Below are 9,751 nucleotides of genomic sequence, written 5' to 3' on the forward strand. Positions count from 1 at the left end.
TTATGGGGCAGGATGTAGGGCAGAGGAGACAGCTGTGATGACAGGTGGATGTAAAGGTTTGTCTTTCTGGCTCCTGTTTGCTTTTTTCTTTCAATCAAAAATTTTTTGGGGGAACCCTCTACGTAACATCCACCGGGCTAGATGCTAGGAAGGCAGTAGAGCAAGCAGTATGGTTCCTGCCCCATGTTGCTCATATCCTAGTTTGCTTTGATGACTGCCCTAGTCTTGAAGATACTTTGGGCTTTAAATGGACTTCAGTGGAGGGCAATGAATGAACCTAGACAGACTGGTCCTCAACCCTGGCTGCACGTTAGAATCTCCTGGGAAGTTAAAAAATTATGTATCTGGGATGTGGCTCAGGCATAAGTCTTTTTAAAAAGCTTCCCAGAGAATTCTGTTGTACAGCCAGGGTTAAAAAACACTGGACCACCCAGCGAGAATTACATCTAAAAAACCAACTGTTGCTCTGGATATTAACTAAGATGACTCTCTGCTCATCTTGTAAGCCTGGAATAAATTGTTTTCTAGTGTCTAACTGAACTGAACTAGCTCTTAATATTTTGATCCTAGAAGAATATCAGTTTCTCAGGAGTCCAAGAGTTTAATAATTTATTTGGCAAAGAATATAAAACTTTATATTATAGTTTAGTGTCATTTTGAGAAGCTAGCTCTGACTATCTCTCCCCTTCTAATATAAAAAATCAAAATTTGGTCTGATAATTGGTCCTAGCAAGAATTATTCATCACTGCTAATGGATTATCAATATCATTTATTGATTCATTTTAATTTTTACTTATTTATTTTTTTGACACATATATTTTTTGACATGGGGTCTTGCTCTGTTGCCTAGGCTGGAGTGCAGTGGTGGAATCGTAACTTACTCCAACCTTGAACTTCTTGGCTCAAGCAATCCTTTTGCCTCAGGCTCCCAAGTAGCTCAGACTACAGAGACATGCCACTGCCCCTGGCTAATTTTTTTTTTTATTTTATTTTTTGTAGAAACAGGTCTTGCTATGTTGCCTAGGCTGGTCTGGAACTTCTGGTTTCAAGTGATCCTCCTGCCTCATCCTCCCAAAGTGCTGGCATTATAGGCATGAGCCACACTACCCAGACCCTTAGTATCTTCTATCTAGGAGCTTCAAAGGGTAAGTTTCATTATAGTAGGAGTGCATTTAAGAAGCTAGGTCAAAGAGATGCTAAATATATTTTTGGGGGGACTAAATGGTAGGAAGGTAGTAGAAATTAATTAGCAATGGGTGGCCAAATCATCCCAGCTGTATTCCCCTATTTCTTGTGTTTGTGCTCCAAAATTCCTAGTAAATCATATTCTGCTCTGAGAAATCTGGTTTCCTTATGCATTCGGAAACTCTTGGTGTAGGCATATAGATTTGAATTATTTTCTCTGGGTGTGTGTGTGTGTGTGTGTGTGTATATATATATATATATATATATATATATAATGTCTTACATGTATACATTTACACAATCACTAGACATAAAATTATAATTTTTACTGTCACAGTTACATTGTTCTCTTCCTCATATTTTTATTCTCTTGTCCCCTTTAGTGGGATTTTCTTTCTTTTCTCTCCCTTTCTTCACCCTTATCCTGACCCCCATTTGAGTATTTTTTTTCTCTGATTTTATTTTCTCTCCGTTCTCTGAAACTAACAAAGTCCCTAATCACAAATATCTCTAAACAGTTACTTGATCCTTTACTCAGTGCTTGTTTTTGATAATACTCATATGTACTAGAGTGTGTGTGTCCATATGCATAGACATGGAAATAATTAGTTTTTAAAAATCACTCTATTATTGTCACTGTCACTTAAAACATTCCCACAAGCGTGTAAACTGCGCCCCACACTGGTTCCCTGCTTTGGTGGAACTCTATGAATAAATTACATTTCTAGAGTCTGCCAGCTTTCTAATTCAGTTTACTGCACTTTGGAACAACATCTTTCCTTCATGTGTTGCATAATTTTTGTCTTTCCAGGTTTATATTTATCTTTCTGTTTCTCTGGCTCACCAGTAACTCTTCAGTAAGAAATGGCCTCTCTCATGGCCAGAGAGCTTCTTCGGGCTTATGTATGTAATTAGGTCAAATTATTTGAGTGACAATTAAAACAGCAAAACCTACTTTCATGGCATTCAATTAGGAGTATAATTATTTAACATATGTGTTTACATTTTAATTTTCAGAATTAGAAATCAATGGATACAAATGTAAGATTAAATTTTATTTTATTCAAAGCAATAAACTAGGTTTATTGTAGTCTTCTGGCATTTAGAGAAATACAAAGCATTGAGCCATCAGATTTTACAATGACAATAGAGAACTGTTAATTCTGATTTTGAGGAACAAACATTGCAATCATTAACTTACATTTATAAAATGAGTTGGCAAAGGTAATAGAAACAAAAAGTTGTAAATAAGTTAAATGATTTGAGAAGATAGCACAGTCATTGCACAGCCACCATTTTAATCCAGTCACTTTGCAAAATGAAGGCTATTTGGACATGTTTCATCAAAAATGAAACTGACCAGATAGTCCACAGGTGATCAGTTCCAAAGCTTCCCCTAGAGTCCGCCCTCCAAATATTTATCATATATGTATGTATGTTTGCTTGGATCATGATAAGGTACCAATTTGGGATTTTTGGAAACCGAGCTAGAATGTCACCTGAGACATCCCTCTGATTTGGACTGGTTTCAGAAGCAAAGTACCTTGAGAGGCCAAAAGAGAAAGAGGGTGAGCAGGAGAGCAAGCCGGAATGGACAGCCCGTGTCACCAGCTCTAATATCCCAGTGCAATTATTTTGTGGACATCCACTCCTTGCCTGCACAGGAGATAGGGCTATAAGTGTATGTTATTTTTTAATTACAAGGGGGTAGAAAAAATCCTGATGATGGGCTGGAAGGTGCCATTGCATTGTTATTTTTTCCTCTCCCTTCGTTTGCTGATTATGTGAGCCGGGCTCCTTTGCTAGCCGATGATAAGCAGAATTTCCATGTTCTCTGCATAATTAATCCATCTCTGCCTCTCTTCATGCCAACTCGCCCGTTATCGCCGGCACATGCCTGAATTGCAAAAGAATCCGCTCTTCAATTGGAACTTATTGATATTCTAAGAAAAAAAAAAAAGAGAGAAGGGGGAAAAAAACTGAAAATCCTTAAGTTTAAGCCGCAGATTTTTAAATGGATTAATTTCGCTGCAATCGCAGCCATCTAAGGCGGGAAGGCAGGCAGAGCAAATTGAAAGCGTCTCCATGTTTGCAGAATTGGGTCCAGAACGCTGAAATGTACTGGCACAGCTCTCTTTTAAAGTCAGAAAATTACCATTCATTTACATCACATGAAATACTTTTTTATGTTAGAAATATTCAAGAGACGTTCTTAAATGCCTGCTAATGCTTGATAACATTTCTAACTTTCAACGTTTTGCTAGACTTTGATATGACATGATAGGAATGCCTTCCAGTAGAGAATATTATATCTCTCTTTATCACATATTAGATTACATCATCTTTTTCTTAATCATTCCCAAGTAGTCTTTAAACAATGAAGTCTGTCATTGGCTATGTAGGATTTTGTGTGCTGATGGAGGTCAAGGTTAGTCAGTTATTTTTTGAGTCTACCTACAAATGAAATGTTTGTTTTTGTTTAATCTTTCTTCTTCAAATGCCTAGAGACCTTGGGCAAAAATAATAACAATATAATAATCATAATAATTTCTCAGTAGTCATTGTTTTGACTATTTTCCTCAATCTTATGATAAACTCTTGTTTTTTAGAGACGTGTTTCCTTCTCATTTTAACTTGTAAATAGTTACACGTTGAAATCTCCTTTGACTTAGAAAAAGGTCAGTAGTGGGAGTCATTTCACAAAGTGTGCAGTTCAAAAAATCACAAATACAGGAACTTTCACTTCCAGAATTCTTGTAATTTCCCAATAGAATTAATAAATCTTGCTTTGATTTTAAGGTCTTTTTTTTAAATTTTGAAATATATTGTATGTTAATTCCCTAACTCCTGGAATAGAACACTGGCTAGCGCTGAAAGTCTTCCTAATAGTCTAGTTTAGCTTCAGCAATTCGTTCTTCCCGCAGTCAGATGCTCACGAATCTGCAGTTTATGCTGGTCTGCATGACAAGGCTGATGTGCTTTCTTAGCTTAGAGAATAGGGTGGCTAATATTGACCAGAATTGAAAATATGCATTTGAATATATAAAAATATTCACAAATAAGTAGTTTTTATTAATTTTGAATTCAGCAGAACTTCAATGGGAAAATAATAATAATTTTAAAAATACCAACTAAGTTGGGTGGTACATTTCCTAGGGAAAATGAATCTGTAAGCAGTGATATTCTTTGGAGATATTTGTTTCAGTTACAAAACAAGGATCTACATAACTACAGGTCATTTCAACATAAAATATTGGCATTGACATGCAAAAGTCTGTCTATTAGTGAACAATTTAAATATTGACATTGTATATTTTCCTCAGAAATAAACCAAAACAAATAAAGATGTAAGAAACACATTTAAGAGGAAAATATTTTTATAGTAATAGTAAAATAATTAAGAAAGTGACGATTACCATAAATATAAGAACAATCAAATTATGTAATCTTAATGTAATCATCTTAATTATAAAATCTTTAATAATTCCTAGGCTACCTAGGCTTGTAAATGGAGGAAACTGCTACGTGCACATTGAGTAATTTTGTATAGTCAGCAAAACAGTTTAAACCAATTTTAAAAATGAAATGAAAAATGACCCTTCTTAAAATAGATGTAGCAAAAACATTTCAACCATAAATAACAATTTCACTGACCTTGTATACTCAACCCTTTCATTTAAAGGTGTGAATTAAAAGGACTTGAAAATTGCAGGTATATTTAGGGAAAGGAAATGTCTCCTGGGTATTCTGTTGTGAAAAGAAAAATTTTGATATAAAACACAATATGCTACAGTATGCATTTAGTTTGTATTTTGAACATTCTATACAAGATAGTTATAAATATATCAATTGTAAATTTGTTTTCATAAAAATTATATTTTATATCTATGCTCTGAAATCATTGGTGTTTTATCTATATATAATTAATAGTTGTAACTTAGTTCATATAGTTTAACACAATTGTTTCTTGTGAAACATGAGTTATGCTGTTTTCCCGACTATATTCCAAATTTACTGAGTATTTTAAATAAATGTAAGGTATCGCATTCCTAATTATTACCATATGTGCAGATCAGAGCAAGAAGAGTGATGCAAATGGTTTTGAGATGTTCTGTGTCAGATGACAGGCTAAATCAAACAGCAGTGATTCACTATGAAGTGATGACTACAAATATGATATGAATTAGCTATTTCGCTGAAAAAACTAAGACACTGACATGGATTCATAAATGATGAACTGACATAATAGAAACAATTGAATGAGGCTTTTTCTTTCTTTAAAATTTAAGGATCAATTGAAAAGTGAGAAAGGCTATTACAAATGGTTTCCTTGGTGTCAAAAATTACTAAATAATTCTTTTTTCAACATTAGGAAAATGAGTGACAGGCCTTTATTTGTATTGTGCATGATGGATGGATTCCTTCATCACCCCCCTTCTCCTTCCTCTTTTCTTTGTAATTGGATGGAATTAAACTATTTACCACCTCTAAGTTGGCATTTTTCTCATCAGTTGCCACCGTATCCTAAAACTTAAACCTCTCCTACACTTGTAATCAAAGAGCCAGACATATCAATTACTTCTTTCTCACAGATGTAGAGATATCATGTACCTCTTCAAAAATGAAATATTTAATGATTCTTGATCCATTGCCTTTTCTTGCTGTAACTCCAAGAGCCTTAAACATTGTCAGACCTGGAGAAAACATACTTGAACACTTTTCTCCTTTCTGTTGATTCCTCTCAGGTCGGGAGGTCTTTTGATAAGGAAAAAAGGTTCAAAGAGCTTTTAATTGTTCATATTTTATGCCAAACTCTCCAATATATTGTTCCTCACACCAGTTTCTCCAAAGCTCTCACCTTGGGTCACTGAATACAGTATTGACATTCATCAATCTAAAGTAGCCATTGAGAATCTTCTATTGATCCTTAATACTGCTCTGGGCACCAAAGACGGATTGTAATTTTGTTACTTACCTAAATGTGTTAAGTGGTGTTTCCTGGGCAACAGTTTGCTGTAAAATGCCCACATTTTGGTTAACCCTAACAAGATACATTCTATTAGTATTCAATTATTCTTTCATATGAATCTGGAGTTCATTTCTTTGAAGATACTTGAAGTCATTTTCCAGATTGGTAACTCTCAAGTATAAACAGCTTAACCACGTCTTTGATTGATGTCAGGTACCCCAAATTTTACACGTACAGTATAGCCATCTATATTTTAAAATAGCTGAACTAGAGTCTCTCAGGGAACATCAAGTTGTGCTTTAAAAAGGAGGCACTGGAACAGAAAGGCCATCCCACATACCTGGACTGGAGAATGACAAACCAAGTAATGTTCCCCATCTTCAAAATCTCACTAGAAAATCTTCGTCAGCCTTTTACATAATAACTGCAGTCTTGATTAACCAAAAGAAGTTCAGGCGTTTTCTTTTCTCTGTTAAAGAAATAAGAAAAAAGCAGCTATTGTTTCTTATTGTAACTAATCATATATCATCTTTATAACATTAATAATGGGCCTTGATTTCATTTTTATAATTTCAAAAATAATACCTATATCAAGGAGTTATGATACTATATTTCCTGAAGCATTGTCATGAAGTTAGTATCCTTATGTGTTGACATTTGATCATTATTTTATAAGAGACCTACTACTGGAAGAAGAGAGGGGGCTGAAAAGAATATTTTGTGTGTCTGCGTGTTTTCTATCTTACGTATATTAGGTATTTCTATTCAAACATTGAGAAGAAATGAATTTTTTTTTGTTTTTTTCAGGTACTTAAATAACCAGTATAATCTTCTGAAATAATCTCTTCATATTTATTGTAAATCTTATAAAAGATTAAAAATTAGAAAGGAAACAATAATTTGTTGACACTGCTGCTTTCATATAAAATGACTTCCAGTCATCAGAGGTTCTGGTTCTTAATTTGTAACCTCCATAGCAGCAGGCTGGAATTAGTGATAAAAATTGTGATTTTTGGAGCACAGGTAAATAGTTAATAACTTGAATCATATATATTTTATGAATGTAATTTTGAAAGATAGGACAAGGGTTTATTAAGAAAAAATATAGTGTTTAAAAAGATGTGTCACTCTAATAAGTAAAATATAAGTTAAATCATTTTTATTTTCTAAAATGCTGACTTATATTTTAGAAAAGTATATATTTAAATAAATAGTTATCCTGTTTAAAAATAAAAGCAAAGCTAAATGTATGGTTTTTGTTTTTAAAAATATTTCAGGAATAATTAAAACTGTAATTTATGATGTATAACAGGATGTTTTGAAATAGGCATACACTGTGGAATGGCCACATCAAGCTAATTAACATATACATCACTTCAAATGTTTATTTTTTGTGGTGAAAACTCTTAAGATTACTCTCTTAACAATTTTTAAATACGTAGCATGTTGTCATTAACTGTAGTCACCAGGATGTTCAATAGATCACTTGAACTTACTCCTCCTGTTTAACTGAAATTGTGTAACCTTTGCCCAATCTCTCCTAAACCCAAGGCTTCTACCCCCAGACTTAGGTAGCCACCATTCTATTCTCTACTTCTATGAGATCAAGTTTTTTTAGATTCCACTTATAAGTGAGATCACGTGATACTTATTTTTCAGTGCCTGGCTTATTTCACTTAACATAAAGTCCTACAGGTTTATCCATATTGTCACAAATGACAGGATCTCCTTGGTTTTTTAAGGCTGAATAGTATTTTATTGTGTATATATACCACATTTTCTGGATCTAATTTCAAATGCATCTTTTTGTTGTTGTTGTTATTGTCGTTGTTTTAATTTTTATTCTGGGTTCAGAGATACATGTGCAGGTTTGTTATATGGGTAATTTTCATGTCACAGGGGTTTGGTGTACAGATTATTTCATCACCCACATAATAAGCATAGTACATGACAGGTAGTTTTTCAGTGCCCACCCTCCTCCCACTCTGCACCATCAAGTAGACTTCAGTGTCTGTCATTTTCTTCTTTGTGTCCATATGTACTCAATGTTTAGCTCCCACTTAGAAGTGAGAACATGCAGCATTTGGTTTTCTGTTCCTGTTAGTTCCTTTATCTGTTTCCATCCATGTTGCTGCAAAAGACAACAAATGCATGCTTTTATTTGTAAATAATTGATTCACATGCCATGACGGGCTTATTAAGGAAATGATCAATTAAGATTCCTCTAGTTCTTGGTTTGTATTATTATTTTTATAATTGATTATATCACATATTATTATTAAGCACTTATTGGTCCTGATTATTTAAAAAATTGGTTACTTTCATAGAAAATTCTTGGTATTAGAATCTGCATCAGAAACCACTATTTTCTTAAAAATATGTAACTACAACATGATAGATTGTTTATTTTAAATGTTGATAATAAAACAATTAAAATATTAATAACTAATGAGCAACTACCTTGTGGAAATCTATGTGCAGATAAATAATTTTTTATAATCCAATTATACCATAAGGGAGAATATGATAATTTCCAAGTCCCATGAGAAAACAAATTAATTCCAACTTCAATGATATGTGTTGCTCTGAAATGTTGTGGAATTTGCATCCCACTTCCACCTCACTCTATATTTGTCTCTGGGTTTTATTGAGTCTTACTTGAAAGAGGTGGACCACTCACCAACATTTGAGTCTCCTTGGTCCATCCACAATTATCATCACAATGACATTGTGACAATAAAACTTGATCAATACAAACAAAAATATGTAATCCATGTTGAGGTAACAAGACAGGGTCATGGCTGATAGTATATGGCTGTGTCCCCACCCAAATCTCACCTTGAATTGCAATAATGCGTCAAGGGGTGGGGCCAAGTAGAGATAATTAAATCATGGGGGCAGTTTCCCCACATACTGTTTTCTTGTTAATGAATAAGTCTCATGAAATCTGACGGTTTTATAAATGGGAATTTCCCTGCAAAAGCCCTCTAGGCTGATGTTTTGCAGCATGACTTTGCTTCTCCTTTGCCTTCCACCATGATTGTGAAGCCTCCACAGCCATGATGAACTGTGAGTCCATTAAACCTCTTTCCTTTATAAATTACCCAGTCTTGGGTATGTCTTTGTTAGCAGCATGAGAACAGACTAATACAATGGCTATCAGGAATTATAAAAGTAAATCTTTCCAGAAAGACTTTCCAGAAAGGTACATTTTAATTTGAATTTTTGTAAAGAAGAAAGAGCCATGGCATGGATACACAGGAGAATAAGTAAGATGTACAGAGGGAAAAAGACTAGGGGAATGTGATTCTTAGCTAGAACCTTAAACCAATGTTAGAACTTTGGGTAAAGGAAACAATAGAATATATATAAGTTGATACCTAGGAAAAATTGAAAGGGAACAAGAGCTTTGAAGAAATTATTTTCACTTTGGATATGGGAAGGAGTAGAGATTAAAGGCCAACAGCAGGGCACTGTCAGACTATCAGTACTAGTGTCAGGATTCAAAGGTCATTCTGCACTGCAACTCCAAGGCAATGCTTCTAAGATAGATAATTGGATGAAAGATGTCACAGCAGATAAGGAATGTATGGACA

At 34.1% G+C, this 9,751-nt stretch overlaps 1 long non-coding RNA gene across 1 annotated transcript; it reads right to left on the minus strand.

The window, feature by feature from the left end:
* Positions 1-2,226: 2,226 nt before the first annotated feature.
* LOC108304632 lies at positions 2,227-8,220 on the minus strand. The gene is made up of 2 exons (XR_001825334.2): positions 8,129-8,220; positions 2,227-3,129 (listed from the first exon to the last, which is right to left on the minus strand). It is a non-coding gene; the product is annotated as an uncharacterized LOC108304632 (long non-coding RNA).
* Between the last annotated feature and the right edge of the window lie 1,531 nt (positions 8,221-9,751).

The sequence above is a fragment of the Cebus imitator genome, unplaced genomic scaffold, assembly GCF_001604975.1.
Source record: "Cebus imitator isolate Cc_AM_T3 unplaced genomic scaffold, Cebus_imitator-1.0 Scaffold56, whole genome shotgun sequence".
Classification (NCBI taxonomy): Eukaryota; Metazoa; Chordata; class Mammalia; order Primates; family Cebidae; genus Cebus; species Cebus imitator.